The 21,744-nt window shown below is 37.8% G+C and overlaps 1 long non-coding RNA gene across 2 annotated transcripts in view; it reads right to left on the bottom strand.

The window, feature by feature from the left end:
* Positions 1-21,744, bottom strand: part of LOC134484727 (uncharacterized) — an 82,954-nt gene that overhangs the window by 16,265 nt on the left and 44,945 nt on the right. The window contains exons 2-3 of one of the 2 annotated variants that reach the window (XR_010062445.1): positions 17,491-17,687; positions 16,485-16,539 (exon numbers count right to left, since the gene is read on the bottom strand). The exons of the other annotated variant lie outside the window; for it this stretch is intronic. This is a non-coding gene — a long non-coding RNA (uncharacterized LOC134484727). The remainder of the gene's footprint in view (positions 1-16,484; positions 16,540-17,490; positions 17,688-21,744) is intronic. 2 annotated transcript variants of the gene reach the window in all.

Raw genomic sequence — 21,744 nt, forward strand, 5'->3', positions numbered from 1 at the left:
ATTTAGGATTGAGAGTTCATCTTGGTGGATTTTTCCTTTGATGAATATGAAGTGTCCTTCCTTATCTTTTTTGATGACTTTTAGTTGGAAATTGATTTTATTTGATATTAGAATGGCTACTCCAGCTTGCTTCTTCTGACCATTTGCTTGGAAAGTTGTTTTCCAGCCTTTCACTCTGAGGTAGTGTCGGTCTTTGTCTCTGAGGTGTGTTTCCTGTAGGCAGCAGAATGCAGGGTCCTCGTTGCGTATCCAGTTTGTTAATCTATGTCTTTTTATTGGGGAGTTGAGGCCATTGATATTGAGAGATATTAAGGAATAGTGATTATTGTTTCCCTTTATATTCATATTTGGATGTGAGGTTATGTTTGTGTGCTTTCATTCTCTTTGTTTTGTTGCCAAGACGATTAGTTTCTTGCTTCTTCTAGGGTATAGCTTGCCTCCTTATGTTGGGCTTTACCATTTATTATCCTTTGTAGTGCTGGATTTGTAGAAAGATATTGTGTAAATTTGGTTTTGTCATGGAATATCTTGGTTTCTCCATCAATGTTAATTGAGAGTTTTGCTGGATACAGTAACCTGGGCTGGCATTTGTGTTCTCTTAGGGTCTGTATGACATCAGTCCAGGATCTTCTGTCCTTCATAGTTTCTGGCGAGAAGTCTGGTGTGATTCTGATAGGTCTCCCTTTATATGTTACTTGACCTTTTTCCCTTACTGCTTTTAATATTCTTTCTTTATTTTGTGCGTTTGGTGTTTTGACAATTATGTGACGGGAGGTGTTTCTTTTCTGGTCCAATCTATTTGGAGTTCTGTAGGCTTCTTGTATGTCTATGGGTATCTCTTTTTAGGTTAGGGAAGTTTTCTTCTATGATTTTGTTGAAGATATTTACTGGTCCTTTGAGCTGGGAGTCTTCACTCTCTTCTATACCTATTATCCTTAGGTTTGATCTTCTCATTGAGTCCTGGATTTCCTGTATGTTTTGGACCAGTAGCTTTTTCCGCTTTACATTATCTTTGGCAGTTGAGTCAATGATTTCTATGGAATCTTCTGCTCCTGAGATTCTCTCTTCCATCTCTTGTATTCTGTTGGTGAAGCTTGTATCTACAGCTCCTTGTCTCTTCTTTTGGTTTTCTATATCCAGGGTTGTTTCCATGTGTTCTTTCTTGATTGCTTCTATTTCCATTTTTAATTCCTTCAACTGTTTGTTTGTGTTTTCCTGGAATTCTTTCAGGGATTTTTGCGATTCCTCTCTGTAGGCTTTTACTTGTTTATTAATGTTTTCCTGTGCTTCCCTAAGTGTGTTCATGTCTTTCTTGAAGTCCTCCAGCATCATGATCAAATATGATTTTGAAACTAGATCTTGCTTTTCTGGTGTGTTTGGATATTCCGTGTTTGCTTTGGTGGGAGAATTGGGCTCCGATGATGCCATGTAGTCTTGGTTTCTGTTGCTTGGGTTCCTGCGCTTGCCTCTCGCCATCAGATTATCTCTAGTGTTACTTTGTTCTGCTATTTCTGACAGTGGCTAGACTGTCCTATAAGCCTGTGTGTCAGGAGTGCTGTAGACCTGTTTTCCTCTCTTTCAGTCAGTTATGGGGACAGAGTGTTCTGCTTTCGGGCGTGTAGTTTTTCCTCTCTACAGGTCTTCAGCTGTTCCTGTGGGCCTGTGTCTTGAGTTCACCAGGCAGCTTTCTTGCAGCAGAAAATTTGGTCTTACCTGTGGTCCCGAGGCTCAGGTTCGCTCGTGGGGTGCTGCCCAGGGGCTCTCTGCAGCGGCAGCAACCAGGAAGACCTGTGCCGCCCCTTCCGGGAGCTTCAGTGCACCAGGGTTCCAGATGGTCTTTGGCTTTTTCCTCTGGCGTCCGAGATGTGTGTGCAGGGAGCAGTCTCTTCTGGTTTCCCAGGCTTGTCTGCCTCTCTGTAGGTTTAGCTCTCCCTCCCACGGGATTTGGGTGCAGAGAACTGTTTATCCGGTCTGTTTCTTTCAGGTTCCGGCGGTGTCTCAGGTGCAGGGGTCCTGCCGCTCCTGGGCCCTCCCCCACGGGAGCCCAGAGGCCTTATACAGTTTCCTCTTGGGCCAGGGATGTGGGCAGGGGTGAGCAGTGTTGGTGGTCTCTTCCGCTCTGCAGCCTCAGGAGTGCCCACCTGACCAGGCGGTTGGGTCTCTCTCTCTCACTGGTCTGGGTGCAGAGAGCTGCTGCGGGCCGGGATCCGCTGGTCAAAACTCTGCTGCCCCACATATATGTTTTGAAGACTTCAATATTCACCACAACACCTGCACACATAAAAGGCTACACAGAATATTAATAATGAGACTAATGAGAACAATAATAATAAGAAAAAGAAAAAAAAACAAAACTATAGGAACATTTTAAATAAATAATATATTGTATTGGTCTTAAAATAGGAAATTAAACACTTTTTCTTAGTACACTAACTATTCAAAGGAAAACTAACAGGCTTTTACTTCATTCTATATGAAAGCAAAAACACATGAGATCGATTGTGCAGAGGACAGAAACAGACACTTATCCAAGGTTCTATAAGAAAAATTTGAAAGATCTACAGTATAATATTAACATATTTAATCAAACACATCTTACGATGATAAAGGAAAGAAAACTGGAAAAAATGATGGCTGAGTGTAGTCTCAGCACCTAGAATGTGCCAAGATGTTTCAAATACAAAGACACCAGAAATACATGAGAAAATGATAAATAGGTTGATTTTATTATGGAATAAGTATTGTAATATTAGCTTAGTGGTTAAGAGCACTTATACTCATAAGAGCAAACACATTCATTTTCCAACATCCACGAAGCCACTTGCAACCAGCTGTAAAAGCAGCTCCAGGGGATCTGACATCTCCTGGTCTCCCCAGGTGCCTGTGTCCATGTGCACAAATCTATTCATACGCATTCACACATAACAGATCACTCAAATAAAAAAGATTCATGAATGTATTTTCTGCACATATTATGAATAGTAAGCATTCTACATATGCAAACACAATTGCTACAATATAATAAGAAAGAAGACAATTCGCAAATAGTATGAAGAGTAAATTAAGGATTAAAGCTTACACAGTTCAGTAAGGATAAAATGTTAAACTTCACTTTTGAATTGCAATGTGGATGTTAAAAAAATCTAACATTTGAATTTATGAGTAAAACTATTTTATAAATTATTTTATTTAAATACATTCCTTCCATTGTACAATCTCCTTGTCCCCTCACACAGTTACTCATCCCATTCCACCTCTTCCTTCCCTGACTCCAAGACGATGTTCCCCAGATTCTGCCAGGCCCCATAATCCCTGGGGCCTCAAAACTCTCAAGGATTAGGTCAGACCAGGCAGTCGTCAGCTATACATGTGTCAGGGCATCAGAGCAGATAGTGTATGCTGCCTGGTTGTTGGCTCAGTGTCTGGGAGATATCAACAGTCCAGAATAGTTGAGACTGCTGGTCTTCCTATAGAGGTTGCCCCCCACTTCAACTTCATCAATCCTTCCCCTAATCCAACAACTGACAGAAATCAGAGACAGATACCGTTTTAAAATATATGTATCATTTAATTTTGAATGGTACACTATGGGTTCTTTCACAAAAAATTGATAGCATTATGTATTTATCATAGTCTTCAGAGATGGAAATTTGGCAGTATTTATACAAGTATTTCATTACTTTACAGCATTGAGATCATTCCAACAATGTGTTTTGTAATTTAAACAAAATATATTGTAAATAATCACCACTGAGTACAGTGCCAAAGTCAGTGTCCATGCTGATTTTCTGTAGCGAACCTTACTTAATGAAAATGAAAATAATCTGAATGCCACAATTAGGTTATTATTTAAACAAATGAGTAATCTACCATTTATTAAATGCATGATATTCCATGAAGAAATTCCTCATGCACATGTATTCAAGATATATTGTTAAATGAAAAACAAATGAGAGAATATTGCATTATGTAATTAAACTTTATAAACAGAAGATTAACATATATTCTATAATTTTGTCAATGTAGAGTAAACCTGATACAAGAGCATGGGAGGCAGTAGACAGAACACTGGGAGTTCTAGGTCATTTTGAGCTACACAATGAGATCCAATTTTAAAAACAAATAGATCTGATTTGAAAGAATATCTGCCAAACCGATCTTAGTGGTTACATTTGGAAGTTTTAAGAAAGCAAGTTATTCTTTGACAATTCCATACATGCACAACACATGTATGGAAGCCCACTACACTCCCAATATCTTATCTTCCCCAACCAAAATATCCTCTTTAGACCAAATCCCCTCAGCACATGCATATCTTTTATTTTTCTTTCATGACCCCCTGGATTTAACCTGAGTCACTTCTGTGAAAAAGACCATGAAGCTATACACTTAACAACTGGTAAGACACCAGTGGCTACATCATTTTCTATTCTCCAACACTTCGCTTAGTTCCTTTGAATAGGCAGGGTCAATATTATATAGGGTCTGTTCAGATAGATGTAAGTATTCTGAGTTCCTGAGTGCCACAACTGTATCAAGCTCAGAAGACAGCACCTCACAGATTTCCTTACCTATTAATTAGCCCTTGAAAGAGGCCAAGCCCTGCATATCACCTTATCTCTACACTGGAAGTTATCTCCGGTGGATAATCATTTGAAAATGAAAACTTAGTGTTCTCCAAGGGAATCTCACTGGGTAACCAAACTAATTTTAAGGGTAGAATTCGTATAAAGAAATAAGGGAACTGAACAACATCTTTGGGGGATCCTTGTCTCATAATATGACAGGAGTTTTTATTTGGAATGTCTTTTTCCTTTTGTTATTTATTTATTTATTTATTTATTTATCTATTAATTTTTACTCTGTATGTTTTGTGTATATATTTTTTCCTGGTTTTCTGTTTCCATGAAATACCTGATTGTGTGAATGGAAGTCTGTGTCTCTGTGTCTGTATCAGATTCTTGTAGCCTGCATTGGCTCTTTTCTATCTGTTGTTTTGTTCTATTCAAATTCATGAACTTTCATTTTATTTTTATCCCTTAGATGACTGTTTGTTTTCTAGTGAGAGTCAGAAGAATATAGATACAGATGACTGGAGAGGAATAGAAGAAGGAGGGAATAGAGGAAAGGGAAATCATAATTCAAATACATTGCATGAAAAAGTCAAATTTTAAGAAAAGAATTTTAAAAAACATACTTTCTAGTGCCTGTCTGCCCACTTTTCTCAAAGGCTTAACAAATTTTATATTAAAAGTTAATAAAAATATTTTAAAGCCTTTCCAAGGCAAGGAAAATTATTTGTTTACAGCCAATCTGGAACTACAACTATGGGAGTGAAGCTTCTGTAGAGTTGCAATATTGCAATAGGAAATTCTTTAAATGCTTTCAGAGATATTAATCCACGGAAGTCCAGTGGGAGTTTCACATGATGGATGTTAGAAATTTTCAATGGGAAGATATACATTTTCGATACTTCAGTTTTCATGCAACTCTTCAAGATCAAATTAAATGTATGGGATACAATCAAGGAAGAGGTATGATCCTTTGAAATTTTCACAATTAACCCAAATAATACTAAAATACCATTAATAATTCAGAATATATTGTATCCTAAGCCCACATCAGCATGACAATTAAGAAATAGAAGTAGATGTGTATCAGTGGATAAAAGCTGTTTCTGGAGAGGCACTACTTTATTTCTGGGACAATTTCACTTCGTTGGTTAAATTAAAGTTTGATAATGAAGGCCTTGCTGTAAAAGATCATTCTCTCTCAACAGGAATTTCAAACCCTGATGTACAGCATGCTAGCATTTCAATCAATCATCTGAAGAAACCTTGATAATGTCTTTATAACATTAAAATAACTGTACAGGAGTTAGTGTTAATCAACATCTCTTCTTCAAGCAAAATACTTCTCATTTCATCCTTTGGTATAACAAGATTCCAAATTCAATTTCATGTAAATTAGATGAAGATGATGATGTTGATGTTGATGATGGTGGTGGAGGGGGTGGTGGTGTTGGTGGTGGTGTTGGTTGTGGTGGTGAATATGATGAAGAAGTCAAAAACGATCTTTTGGGACAGAGAACAAAGCCCATACTATATTCAGTGTTTTTCCTATCTTTATTGTGTCTAGGATCGAGAGTGAAAAATAATCTATTGTAAGTGCTATGTTGGGAAGGAAGAGGTTTAAGCTCATCAATAGCCCACTATCCATTACAAGAGAAAGCAAATTTGTCCTGAGAAATATATATATATATTTATATATATGTATATATGTGTATATATGTATATATATATATATATATATATATATATACATGAAACCCTTACCATAACCATAGCAATGAATCAATTTAATTATGTGAGGCAGCAAATTGCCTTTCAGAGTTTAGCTAATTAATATAAAGTGATCATGTACAGAGTGCACTCCCTGGCTGTCAGGACCAAAGCCCATGAATTTTAGATCTTGTTGTCCTAGGATTTTAAAAGTGAATGACATAATTGATGGCAATGTGCAACTCTAAAAGTCTTACTATATAAGTCACAGAGACACCATAATATATGCTGATTATCAGGTTAGAACTTTTATATTCATAAGTATTTGGAGATTCAAAGAGTAAAATTGTTGAGGTTAAGAACAGGGCATTTTTAGGTTTGCATTTCAATCTCTAGTGTGCAGTTTGGTTTTGGTGGATCATTACACAGTGTTTTATTTTATTTTATTTGAACAGGTGATATAAGTTAACTGTACAGATTAATGAGTCTCAGTTTGATATTTCCATAATGCAGACAGCATGCACTGAACTAATGTAACTACATTTTTTCACTGAATATTCTGCAACTTACAAAATGTTAGGATTCTCCATTCTATTTTTGGGCAAAAAATGACTTCCATAGGATATAAAAATCCTTAATATATTTTCAGAACTTTTTCCTTATTTTAGAATTTTATTTATTCTTCACACACGAATACAATGTACCTTGATCACACCGATCCTTAACTTGGTTCTACTCTCTCTGGATTCATTCCATTTCCAGCTTCATGTTCTTTATATTTTCCTGTTTTATTTTTTTTATAATCTATTGGTTCACTGATTACTGCCTGTTGGGATCTTCCCTAATTCATTGTCTTAACTGTGTACAGGACTTGTGCATACGACTGTAGATGCAGTGAGTCCATTGGTCCAACAACTGTTTCATCTATAGATGTCACGGTTGGATCCTCTCACTCCCCAATTTGGCCTTCTCCTTTTCTGCTGTTTCCCCATCCTTATGCTCAGCTTTCTTCTTCTCATGGTCTTAGCACTTATATAAGTTACACAGATCAACAGTAATTACTGCACAGTACACCTATACATTTCTCTGACCACAGATCATTAAAAGTAGTAATGTATGGATAAAAACAGTTAGTATTGGAAGGCAGTATAACAACATGGCCATTTAGCAAAACAGGAATAGTAGGATCCTCTCTATGGCCATGTGAGCCATGGGGAAAATGTGACCGTGTTTACAACATGACATCTGACTTTCCTTCTATAGTAGAGGCTTCAAAGTCAAACAAACAGCAGTTGGCCATTTTCATAAAATTTATATAATTGTCTTCATATTTCTGGATTTTCAACTGGCACAATGATAACTAGTTTCATCAATATCCATGCCAATGATATAATTTTGCTCTTTTGATGGTTAAAAAAAAGGTCTGGTGCCTATATAAATTATTTTTCCAATTTTGTAACATGGATATTTTGAACAGTGAGAAGGTAAATACAGTCATGGAGTTATACCTGGAATAGACATATTCCTCAAGGTACATATTCCTTCGGTGTTACTATTGAATCACAAATAATTTCAGTTTTCAGTTTTATATTAATTTCTTTAGTAGCTATATTGAATTTTAGATCCAACAAACATATACCAGGGTTCTTTGTTCCAGCAAAACTATACAAACACTGTCATTTGTATTTGTACTTCATCAACAATTTGTGGGTTTAGTAATTTTCATATAATTTTTGATAATTACTGTGCCATTATTTTAAGCATTTAATCAACCATATTGCATATTTAATTGCATTACTTTATTTCTGATGAATAAGGTATTTTGTGTCTTATAGATATGATCCATACATCAGATAAAGAGCCAGTAAAGTTTCTCCATCGTTATTTAGTTGGTATCTCTTAATGACACTCCATTGTGAACATGTGCCATATTTCCTGTATCCATTCTTCTGTTGATAAGCATCTAGGTTCTTTCCAGCTTCTCCTATTATAAATAAGGATGCTATGAACATAGTGGAGCACGTGTCTTTGATACATGTTGGGGCATCTTTGGATATATGCCAAAGAGATGTGTAGTTGGGTCTTCAGATAAATCAATGTCCAATTTTCTGAGGAACCTCCAGACTGATTTCCAGAATTGTTGTTCCAGTCTCCAATCCCACCAAAAATGGGGGGTGTTCCTCTTTTTCCACATCCTCGCCAGGATTTGCTATCAGCTGAGTTTTTGATCTAAGCCATTCTGACTGGTGCGAGGTGAAATATCAGGGTTGTTTTGATTTGCATTTACCTTATGACTAAAGATGTTGAACATTTCTTTAGGTATTTCCCTGCCAATCGATATTCTTCAGATGTGAATTCTTTGTTTTGCTCTGAACCCCATTTTTCAATAGGGTTCTTTGTCTCCCTGCCGGCTAACTTCATGTGTTCTTTGAATATTTTGGATATACACTCTCTATCTGTTATAGGATTGGTAAAGATCTTTTTCCAATCTGTTGGTTGCCATTTTGTCCTAACAACAATGTCCTTTGCCATACAGAAGCTTTGCAATTTTATGTGATCACATTTGTCAATTCTTGATCTTAGAGCATGAGCCATTTTTGTTTTATTCAGGAAATTTTCTCCAGTGCCCATGTGTTTGAGATACTTACCCAATTTTCTTCCCTTAGTTTGAGTGTATCTGGTTTGATGTGGAGGTCCTTGATCTAGTTGGACTAAAGGTTTCTACAGGGCAGTAAGTATGGATCAATTTGCCTTCTTCTACATGCTGACCTCCAGTTGAACCAACACCATTTGCAGAAAATGCTATCTTTTTTTCCATTGGATGGATTTGGCTCCATTCTCAAAAGTTAAGTGACCATGGGTTCATTTCTGGGTCTTCAATTCTATTCCACTGGTTTATATGCCTGATTCTGTCTTAAAGCCATATTGTTTTTATCACTATTGCTCTGTAATACTCCTTGAGTTCAGGGATAGTGATTCCCAGGGAAGTCCTTTTATTGTTGAGGACAGTTTTAGCTATCCTGGTTTTTTTTTTTCCAGAAGAATTTATGAATTGTTCTGTCTAACTCCATGAAGAATTAGACTGAAATTTTGATGGGGATTGGAATGAATCTGTAGGTTGCTTTTGGTATAATTGCCATTTTTACTATATTAATCCTGCCAGTCCATGAGCATTGGAGATCTTTCCATTTTCTGAAATCTTTTTCACTTTCTTCGGAGACATGATGTTCTGCTCATATGCTTATATCTTTTACTTGCTTGGATAAAGTCACCCTGAGATATTTTATATTATTTGAGGCTATTTTGAAGGGTGTCATATCCCTAGTTTCTTTCTCCGCTTGTTTAGCTTTTGTGCAGAGTTATTTTTATCCCCAGTCCCTTTGCTGAAATTGTTTATCAGGCTTAGTAATTCTCTTGTGGAACTTTTGAGGTCACTAAGTATACTATCATATCATCTACAAAGAGTGCTATTTTGACTTCTTCCTTTCCAAACTTTATCCCTTTGACCTACTTTAGTGTCTGCTTGCTCTGGCTAAGACGTCTAGAACTGTATTGAATAAGTTGTGAGAGAGTGGGCAGCCTTGTCTAGTCCCTGATTTCAGTGTGATTGCTTTAAATTTCTCTCCACTTAGTTTAATGTTAGCTATGTATTTGCTGTATATATTTAGGTATGGGCCTTAAATATCTGTCCTTTCCAGGACTTTTATCATCAAGGGATGTTGAATTTTGTCAAAATCTTTCTCAGCATCTAATGAAAGGTTTTCATCTTTGAGTTTCTTTATGCAATGGATTAGATTGTTGGTTTTCTGTATTAAAACATCCCTGCAAGTCTGGAATGAATCCTACTTAATCATAGTGTATTATTGTTTAATGTGATGTAGGATTAGGTTTGCAAGAATTTCTTTGAGTATTTTTGTGTCGATATTGGTAAGAGAAATTAGTCTGAAGTTCTCTTTCTTTGTTGGGTCTTTCTGTGTTTTAGTTATTACAGCAATTGTGGCTTCATGAAAGCAATTCGGTAGTACTACATCTTTTCAATTTTATGGAATAGTTTAGACAGTATTGTTATGAAAATTTCAGTGAATTTTGGATGGATTTCTGCATTAAACGTATCTGATCCTGGACTTTTTGGTTGGGAGAGTTTTGATGATTGCTTGTATTCCTTTGGGAGTTATGAGTTGTTCAAATGGTTTATCTTTTCCTGATTTAGCTTTGGTACCTAGTATTTGTCTAGGAAATTGTTCTTTTTTCTCCAGATTTTCAAGTTTTGTTGAACATAGGCTTTTGTAGTAGATTGATTTTTTTTTAATTTCCTCTGATACTGCTGTTAAGTCTCCCTTTTTAATATTTGATTTTGTTAATTTGGACACTCTCTGTATCCTCTGTTTAGTCTGGCTGTGGGTTAATATATACTGTTGATTTTCTCAGAGAGCCAGGTATTGGTTCTGTTGATTCTTTGTATAGTCCCTTTTTTTCTACTTGGTTGATATCAGCTCTGTGTTTGATTATTTCCTGACTTCTACTCATCCTGTGTGTATTTGCTTCTTTTTAATCTAGAGGTTTTAGGTGTGCTGTCAAGCTGCTGATGTATCCTCTCTCCTGTTTCTTTCTACAGGCACTCAGAGCTATGGGTTTTCTTCTTAGAACAGCTTTCATTGTGTCCCAAGAGTTTGGGTGTATTGTACCTTCATTTTCATTGAATTATAAGAAGTCTTTAATTTCTTCCTTTAATTTTTCCTTGACCACGTTATCATTGAGTAGTGCATTATTCAACTTCCATGTATATGTTGGTGTTCTTTCCCGATTGTTTTTGAAGAACAGCCTTAGCCCATGGAAGTCTGGTAGAGTGCATGGAATTATTGCTATATTTCTGTATCCTTTGAGGCCTGCTTTTTGACTGATTATATGATCAGTGTTGGAGAAAGTGCCATGAGGTGGTGAGAATAATGTATTTCCTTTTGTTTTGGATAGAATGTTCTCTAAATATCTGTTAGTCCATTTGGTTTATACCTTCTGTTAGTCTCTCTATGTATCTGTTTAATTTCTCTTTCCGTGATCTGTCCAGTGGTGAGAATGGGGTGTTGAAATCTCATACTCTTATTATTTGCGGTGCCATATGTTCTTTGACTTTAGTAAGGTTTCTTCTTTGTATATAGGTGCCCTTGTATTTGGAGCATAGATATTTATGATTTCGAGTACATCTCGGTGGATTTTTCCTTTGATAAATATGAAGTGTCCTTCCTTATGCTTTTGGAGGACTTTCGGTTGAAAGTTGATTTTATATGATATTAGAATGGATACTCCAGCTTGCTTCTTCAGACCATTTCTTTGGAAAGTTTTTTTCCAGTCTTTTCCTCTGATGTAGTGTCTGTCTTTGTCTCTGAAGTGTGTTTCCTGTAGTGCAACACGCTGTGTCCTCAATACATATCCAGTGTGTCAATCTGTGTATTTTTAGTGGGTAATTGAGTCCATTGATGATGAGAGATATTAAAGAATAGTGATGGTCGCTTTCTGTTATTTTCATAATTGGAGATTAGAAAATGATTGTGTGCTTCTCTTCGATTTGTTGTGAAAAGATTAATTTCTTGCTTTATCTATGATGTTACTTGCCTCCTTGTTTTGGGGTTTGCCAGTTAGGGTCCTTTGTAGGACTGGATATGTAGAAAGATATTCTGAAATTTGGTTTTGTCATGGAATATTTTGGTTTCTCCATCTATGTTAATTAGGAGTTTTGCTGGATACAGTATCCTGCGATGGTGTTTTTGTTCTCTTAGTGTCTGTATGACATCTGTCAAGGATCTTCTGGCTTTCGTAGTATCTGCTGAGAATTCTGTTTTAATTCTGATAGGTCTGTCTTTATATGTTACTTGACCTCTTCCGTTACTGCTCTTAATATTTTTATTTGTTTTTCGATTTTGGTGTTTTGAGTATTATGTGATGGGACGATTTCCTTTCTGGTCCAATCTATTTGGAGTTCTGTCGGCTTTGTGTATGTTTATGGGCATCTCTTTCTTTAGCTTAGGAAAGTTTCTTCCTATAATTTTGTTGAACATATTACTGTCCCTTGATGTTGACAATCTTCACTCTCTTCCATACCTGTTAAGCTTAGGTTTGATCTACACATTGTGCCCCGTATATCCTTTATGTTTTGGGCTAGCTACTTTTCCATTTAAATTATCTTTGACAGTTGTGTCAATGATTTCTATGGAATCTTGTGCTCCTTAGATTATGTCTTCAATCTCTTTTATCCTGTTGGTGATTCTCGCATCTGTGACTCCTGGTCTCTTTCCTAGGTTTTCCATTTTCAGGGTTGTCTTCCTTGTGCTTTCTTTATTGTGTCTATTTCTATTTTTAACTCCAGGGTGGTTTTGTATATTTCCTTCTCCTGTTTTGCAGTTTTTCCAGTAGTTCTTTAAGGTACTTTTGAGTTCACTCTTTCAGGGATTCTACTTGTTTACTTCTGTATTTTCTATTGTCCTTTGTATTCTTAAAGGAGATATTTATGACCTTCTTAACACACTCCCCCGTCATGATAAAATGTGAATTTAAATCTAGATCTTGCTTTTTTTTTAGATATACACTGTTTGTTTTGATGGGAGAATTGGGTTCTGTTGTGCCTAAGTAGTCTTGATTTCTGTTGCTTGTGTTCCTGACTAGCCATCAGGTTGTCTCTGTAGCTAGCTTCTCTTGGTCTTTCTGTCGGTGGTTGACCGCCCAGTAGGCTTGTGTGTCAGGATTGCTGTAGACCTGTTTTCCTGTTTTGTTTTACCCAGTTATGGGAACAAAGTATTCTGTTCTCAGGCATGTAGTTGCTCCTGTCCACTCCCTTTCATCTTTCCCTGTGGGTGGGAACAAGAAGGAAATTCCCATACTTCTCCTAGGTCCCACTGTAGGGTGGGGACACTGATGGCACAAAATGTTTTCCTCTTGAGTCAGGAATCTTGGCAGAGTGTAGTCCTCTCTGGTTTCCCAGGAGTGTCTGCTTCTCTGAAGGTCTAGTTCCCACACACTCAGGATTTTGGTACAAGGAGCTGTTTGACCAGTTCAGTTCAGATCCGGGCACAGTCTGGAACATGGTGCTCCTTTAGATTTACTTCTCCTATATTCCTGTGTCCAGAAGCACTAGGCAGTTTTGTCTTGGGCTAGAGGTGTGGGCAATGGTGGGCAGAAGTGGCAGTCTCTGTTCCTTGTACGCTTGGTATTGCCCACACTCCTGGGTGATCAGCTTTCTCTCCCACAGCATCTAGAATCAGGGAGCTCTGGGCCAGGACCACAGAAGTTCAGGAGCCTGCAAGAAACTGGAACTGCCTGGTCCCAGGGCAGTTCTGCCTTTGTGTGTCCTGAGACCACCACTCAGCTCACTTCAAGCAGAAAAGTTTGGTTCACCTCTTGTCTCAGGCCTGAAGTCACTCATTGGGCTGACTTGCAGATTTCCATGAAGGCTGCAACCAAAAATGTTCTGCCCCTACTGCCCCTAGGTCCCTATTAAAAGGAGGCCCAGATGGAGCTAGGTGTTTTTTTCTTGAGTCAGGACTGTGAGCAGAGTTCTCAGGAGTTTCTGCCCCTCTGACAATCTAAGACTTCCTCAACCCACATGAGATTAGGGTGTAGAATAATGTTAGGACCAGTTCAGATCCAGGAGCAGTTTGTACTGCAGGGCTCCTGAAGCTTTACTACTCCTATATTCATGTGTTCAGAGGCACTCTGCAGTTTCCTCTTGGGCTAGGAATGTGTGCACCGGTGATCAGAAGTGGCAATCTCTCCTTCCCTGTGGTCTCAGTATTGCCCACTCTTCTGGGTGATCAGCTCTCTGTCCCACAGAGTTTCCAAAGGAGTTTCAAATGTTCATTCCCTATCCTACAGGTCTCCAGTCTTTCCAACTCTCCTCCAAAGTGTATTGGAAAAGACCCTTCTGTTCAAGGGGAGTACAACAGGTCCCATCAGACAAAGAGGGCTGCAAAAGTTCTTCTCTTAAAGGTTATCTCTGTGATTTCTCATATTCCACAAATGGATTAAATCCTGCCCTGTCTCCACATGAGACTTTACTACCTTGGCCAGCTGCCAAAGCAGAGATCAGAGCCATGTCCACTCACAAAGACAGACAAAGATGCCTCCCATCTCCACCAAAGTGCCTTATGCAATCTGCTTTGGGTAAAATGAGTTTGAAACCTGACTCTGCTGACAAAGGGAATTTCAGAAGTTCCCTATTAAACCAAGAGGACCTTCAATGTCCTATACTATTAAAAATGGGCTTAAATAATCACTTATGGTCCAAGGGGGACAAAATCCCCAAGTGAACCTCATAACACACATACCAGCCCAAGCAGAGACAAAATTTTCTGCATTTACACCATTAGTTCAAGGACCACTGCCAATTTCAGAAGGGGCTCTTGAGAATTCCAAACCCATTTAAGATGTGTTAGAAAATTCTGAGTCCACCCAAGTAACTCTTACGCCTTCCGAACATAAAAAATATGTTCTAGCACCCTCACCATTTCCCCTTGTACTGCAAATGTCCCTATACAACAGAGAATTATTCAAATATCTTCTACCACTGAAAAGGACCTACGTGACTTGTCATTAGGCTCAAAAGAGCCAGGTTTATCACAAAACACAGTCAATGAGCCATGCAGGCTCCATATTTATACAATGTGCAGAGAAGATAAAACATCTCCTACATCCTCAGGGGACTCTAGGTCATTTTGTCCTGAAAGGAGAGGTTCCAAAATTTTCCACATATAAATCAGAGATGCTAGAATTTCCAAAACTGAGCAGTATTCTCTGAGTAGTACTCTATCTCATAAAGATTCTGTGAGACAAGAAACATCTACAAAAGAGTTCTACCCACAGCCACATCTTTAGGATTGGCTTGTGGATTGGACACATGTGCAAAAGATGTTCTAGGACATATTCCATCTGTAGAGAAGGTTATGGGTCGAATCATATGTGAAACAGGAGTAGGGGAACACGATATGCAAACACCAGTGTCTGTAGCATCCCCGAAATCTGAGGAAAGGGATTCCTTGGATTCCATTAGTGCAAAAGAATGCATATGACCTCCGCAAACTTCACAGGAGTCTATAGAACTTCCTTATCTCCTCAAGATTAGCCATCTTCCCCAACTACAGAAGATGCTACACACTCTTCCAAATATGCAGAAAGGGTTGCCTGTCCTTCTTTATACCCACAAGCAGATCCAGAACATTTGTAAAGTACTTCAATGGCTCTGCACTTTTCCTTACCTTCTGAAGGGGCCTTGGAACGTGTTTTGCCTGTCAAGCAGGCTAGGGAAACTGACTCTTCTATACGAAAGTCTGTTTCCTCTTCTCTAGCAAAAGAAATATTTCTTGGAACTTCCTCAATTAGTCAACAATATGTAGAAACATCCTTATCTGCTCACGAGGCTCTCAGCCCTCTCACATATACCCATGATGCTGCAGGAGAGGTCTCATCTTCAGAGGTAGCTCTAATACATGCACCCCATTTTGATGTCAGTCAGGATTTCTAAACATGTACAAGGTACATTAAGACCTTCCTCATCTGAGAAGGATGTCTTAGGATCTACTGCATCTGAACAGCATGCTTTACCACTATCCCCATCTACCCAAATTGATTTCTTTCACATGTCCACTCTGGGCAGAAATACTCGATATTCTCCCTCTACCAAAATGGACCACAGGCATCCAGTTTCTAGAAACAGTGGTTTAAGGTTTGTTCCTTCTGATGGAGTCTTGAAAAATTTCTCCTCTAAGGAAGACAGTTTCAACCTTCCCCCTTCTGCCAAAAGAAATCTTTTGCTATCTTCTTCTGCAAAAGAGACACCAAAAGCTACAACTACTCCTCAGGTGAGTCCCACACATTCTCCATCTGTCCAAAGGGCCGTGGAATTTTCAAAAAATGACGAAGGAAATGTGGAAAGTTACCAATCCTTTCAAGGGAATGCTGGACATCTCATGTCCTTCAAAGATGCTCAAAGTGATTTGTTATTGTGCAAATTAGACTTCAAAAATACAAAACCCTTTTATATTTCCAAAGGTCTGACGGAATGTCCACATCAAAAAAAAAATTATTTGGACCTTATGCCATTAGCCCATGCATCTAAAAATCAATCTGGCTCTAGTACTCTTCCTGGATTACATTGACCACCAGCCATAAAATCCCCAGGACAATTGAAATCGAAAAAGGGGTATCTAGAAACTTTACCATCTGCCCAAAAGTCTTTAGGATGTTCAGCAACTTCTCCAAGAGCTCGGCGCACCTAGAGAACAAAATAACTATAGTCATCTTCCCAGGGTATTTTCCCAAGAACCACATATTTCTTCTTTTATTTTATATCAAGACAGAAGGCCAGCTTCCTTCTCCCCATCTCTGATCTCTTCATCCTATCTGTTCTCCCTTCCAAATGGCTCTTTACTCCTAATTAGAGGCCAAATAGTAAACCATAGATATATAGAAGGAATATCTGAGAGGTAGTTGCTGTCAAGATAAACCTTGTGATGTCACAGAGGAAGCTAGTGTTCTCCAGGATGCAAGAGATTTTTCATGGAGGGCCTAATGATGATGTCACTGAGAAGTTCCATGGCCTACCTGCTGAACAGCTTTCCTTACATTGACCAGATTTGGAAGTGCCCTCTCCAGGAGTGTTTCCTGTGACACAGTAGAAATCTTTACATGCTACATCTCTCTAAAGCTGGAGACTTCTCTCTTCTTCATTAGTGATCACATGCTCTGAATGAAGAAATTTATTCAGATGTTTGTCATGGGTAGAAAAGTTCTAGGAACAAGGAAGGAAGGAGATTCTACTCGAGATTTAATTTACTCCAATTTCCAACCTTCTGACATAAATTTCAATTCCCTAGATTTAATCTGTTTCCTAGTTGCCAATATTTTCCCTACAGAATTAATTGAATGAATATTGTGCTACATTTTGTGACTGGAAATTCATGGACCGTGGGCATCATTTATGTTCCTGCATGTGTATTCAAAAATTTCATTTTTCCAATTCCATTTTTGCAATGAATTTGTCAACAAATGGGGCCCACTTATAGAGTGAATATAAGAGTGGAAATATAGTGTACCTACTTCAAATGATCAACTCCCCAATCCTTATTTTATCTATAAATTACCAGACATCAGTTAAGCAAAGGACAGCATGGACTATAGAATTTGGTTCTGTAGTTCTATTATATATCTTTTCTCTAATACCAACCTTCCTGTTTGTCCAGGGAAAGACTTGATGATTTTGGATGTTTTACCATGATTCTTCCTTCAGGCCAAACATTAGTTTCTGGGTGATGGGCAGCAAGAGGAATGGCTTGAGGTCCAGTGAAACCTCAACTTCAGTATGTTATGAGAACAGGAGGGAGTCTATTTGGCATTGTCATTTGTGGATCATATATTCTTGACCTAGTTAGGCACAATCCATGTAAATATTCCATCAAAAATCGTAGTTGTAGGAGCCACCAAAAGTATATATAAGTTTAAAAGTATATATAAAGTATATATATGATAGATAGATATAGATATAGGTATAGATAGATATAGAAATATGTATAGATATAGTTATAGATATAGATGATATAGATATAGTTATAGATATAGATGATATAGATATATATTTTAGGTATAGATATAGATGATATAGATATAGATAAGGATATAGAGATAGAGATAGAGATAGAGATAGATAGATATAGATAGATATAGATATATAGATATACCAGGCACCAAAACTAGATAGGATGATTGAAGCTAAGAAGATCATACTGCCAGGAACTGGATATAGATCATTCATGAGAGAACCAGCTAGAGCATGTCAAATACAGAAGTGAATGTTAGTGACACACCAGAGAACTGAAAATGGACCTCTTGTTTTAAGATGATAAGAAAGGATTACAACTGAATGGACTTTCAACCCCATAAGAACAACAATTCAACTAAGTAGAGATTTCTGGTACTAAACCAATATTCAAAGACTGGGCATAGACAGACTATGGCTCCAACTGAATAGGTAACAGAGTGTGGTCTTGTTGAGCCCCAATGGAAGGAGAAGCCCTTGCTCCTCCCTAGGTTTGCCTCCCAATTCAAGGGAATGTCAAGGTACAGTAAGGGGGGTTATAGAAGAAGGTTAGTGGGACTGTTTAGGGATCTCATGGACAGGAAACTGGGATAAAAAATAACATTTGAAATGTAAATATAAAAATATCCAATTAGGAAAAGTAATAAAAATTGCTTAAAAAATAAAAAAAAATATGACAGAAAAAAATAAAAGTTAACTGCCAGCTAATCATACCTATTGACTCAGAAATCTAAATGGTAACTGTCAGGGAATGGTAGTCAGAGTAATACTAGTGGAAAAACTGAGATGATGAAATCTCAAATAGAAGCACTTCTCTCTCCCAGTTATCAGTGTCAGACCCAAACTTCACTATAGGAATCCAAAGCAAGGAGGACTGTACTCTGAGCTGAGGACACAATACTTGTCTTTCCCTTCTTCCTTAGGACCTTTCTCTACTGGGAAAAAATTATAAAAGCCATGAGCTCTCACAGAACAACTGGGCCCTTTCCAACACCTGGATTTTGGAATAAAGAAATGAATGATATAAACTCTCTGAAATCAAGGAAACATAACAAGAAGGGATGTCCAGATGCTTCTGGGAAGCCCTCAGTTCCTGATTCCCTTATGACAAGATTCAGATAAAGGCTATCTCTTCAGCAAACCAAGTCAACCCATAAACAGGGCTCACTGAGCTTTCCTCTGGGCCAAGTATTTTTTTTTATTTTTTTATACAAATACACTCCCAATTGGCTCTTTATTCTGAATTGAAGGCCAATTATGAAACCCTGGAGGTACTGAAGGAATATCCAAGAGTCTGTTGCTGTCAGCACAACACTTGTGACATCACAGAAGAAGTTAGGGCTCTCCAGGATACAAGAGATTTTACATGGAGGGCTTAATGATGATGTCACTGAGAATTGCCATAGCCTACCTGCTAAATGATTTCCTTACATTGACCAGATTTGGAGGTGCCATTTCCAAGAGTGTCTCCTGTGACACAGTAGAAACCTTTACATATTCATCTCTCTAAAACTAGAGACGTCTCTCTGCTTCATTAGTGGGTACATGCTCTGAATAGAGATAGTTTGTTAGGGGCTTGGCATGGGTAGAAAAGATCTAGGAACAAGGAGTGAAGGAGATTCTTCTGGAGATTAATTATTTCCCCAGGTCCAATCTTTTGACATATAGTTCAATTCCCTAGGTTTCGTCAGTTTTCCATATGCCAGTATTTTCCCCACAGAACTTTAATCGAGTGAATATTGTTTTACATTTTCTGATTGTACATTAATTGACAGGAGACATATATATTCCTGCATGTGTACTCAAAAATTTCATTTTTACAATTCCTTTTTTTTGCAATGAATTCGATAACAAACTTGGCCCAACTATAGAGTGACTAAACAGTGGAAATGTTGTGTACATACGTCAAATGATCAACTCCCAAATCCTTATTTGATCCTAATATTACCAGACATCAATAAAGCAAAGGACCACATGGACTATACAATTCAGTTCTCTAGTCACATTTGATATCTGTACTACAAAATCTACCTTCCTGTATGCTGATTGCCAGACTTGAAGGTTTTAGATATTTTACCATGATTCTTTCTTAAGGCCAATATAAGAAACAGGAAGATGGCAGGGTGAAGAAAGCTAGAGGAACAGTGAAACCTCAACTTCAAGTACAGGAAAGAGTCTATATAACATTGTCATTTGTAAATGGTACATTCTTGACCTAGTTGTGCAGAATCCATGTTAACATTCCACCTAACCGAATAGCTGGAGGAGGCACCAAAAGTGTGTGTGTGTGTGTGTGTGTGTGTGTGTGTGTGTGTATCAGTCACCAGTAATAGATAAGATTTATGAAGCTAAGAAGTGCATTCTGCCAGAAAACGGATATAGATATGTTTTGAGAGACACAACTACAGCATGTCAAATAAAGAAGTGAATGCTAGTGGCAAACCAATGAACTGAAAATGGACCTCATTTTGGTAGAATTTGAGAAAGGCTAACATGAGCTGAAGGAACCTTCAACCCCATAAGAACAACAATGCTAATGAAACAAAGTTTTCTGGTACGAGACTAATATTGAAAGACTCTACGTGAACAGACCTATGTCTCCAAATCCAGAGAATGGCCTTGTTGGGCACCAGTGGAAGAAGAAGCCCCTGGTACTCCCTTGGTTTGATTCACAGTTAAAGAGAATTTGAAGGGACAGTAAGGGGGGGTTATAGAAGAAGTTGAGAAGGACTGGTTAGGGATCTAATGGGAGGAAACTCTTAAAGGGAATAATATTATAATTATAAATAGAGAAATAAACATTTAAAAAGACAAATAAATTTGTAAAAATTAAAAAAAATAAGATATAAAAGAAAAGAAAACTGACAGCTAAACACAGCTATTGACACAGAAATCTAATGGGTCACTCTCAGGGAATGGTAGTCAGAGAAATAATATTGGAAAGACTGAGATGGTGAAGTCTCAACTAGAAACACTTCTCTTTCCCGATATCAGTGTCAGACACAAACTAAACAATAGATATAAATAGCATGGAAGAGTTTACTTTGAGCTAGGGACAAAATACTTGTTCTTCCCTTCTTCCTTAGGTCCTTTTTCTTCTTGTCAAAAAGAATAATAGCCATGAGCTCTCAGAAAGAAAACTGTGCCCTTCCCAACACTTTTGAAATAAAGTAATGATAGAAACTCTCTGAGTTCAAGGAACCATAATATTCAGGGAAGTCCAGATGCTTCTGAGAGTTTCCCAGCTCCTGATTCCCATATGTGGAAGGCTCAGGTCAAGGCTGTCTCTTAAGAGAACCCACTCAACCCCTACAAAGGTCTCACATAGCTTTACCATGGACCACATATTTCTTCTTTTTTATACCAAGACAGAAGGCCAGGTTCCTTCTCCCCATCTCTGATCTCTTCATCCTCTTTTTTTTCTCTCCCAAATGGCTGTTTATTCTGAATTACAGATCAATTAGTAAACTCTAGAGGTACTGATGGAATATCTAAGAGGCAGATGATGTCACAACACTTGTGACATCACAGAAGAAACTAGGGCTCTCCAGGATACAAGAGCTTTTTAATGGAGGGCCTAATGATGATGTCACTGAGACTTGCTATGGCCTACCTGCCGAACAGATTTCCTTACATTGACCAGGTTCAAGAGTGCCTTTTCCAGAAGAGTCTCTTGCAAAACAGTCGAAACCATTACATACTACATCTCTCTAAATCTATAGATTTCTCTTGGCCTCATTACTGGTTACATGCTCTGAATGAAGATAATTAGTCAGGGACTTGACATGGGTAGAAATCACTTAGGAACATAAAGTATAGGAGATTCTTCTACATAACATTTTTATTCCCAGGTTCATTCCAGTGACATACAGTTAAATTTTCTAG

The sequence above is a fragment of the Rattus norvegicus genome (genome assembly GCF_036323735.1).
Source record: "Rattus norvegicus strain BN/NHsdMcwi chromosome Y unlocalized genomic scaffold, GRCr8 chrY_unlocalized_38, whole genome shotgun sequence".
Lineage (NCBI taxonomy): Eukaryota > Metazoa > Chordata > Mammalia > Rodentia > Muridae > Rattus > Rattus norvegicus.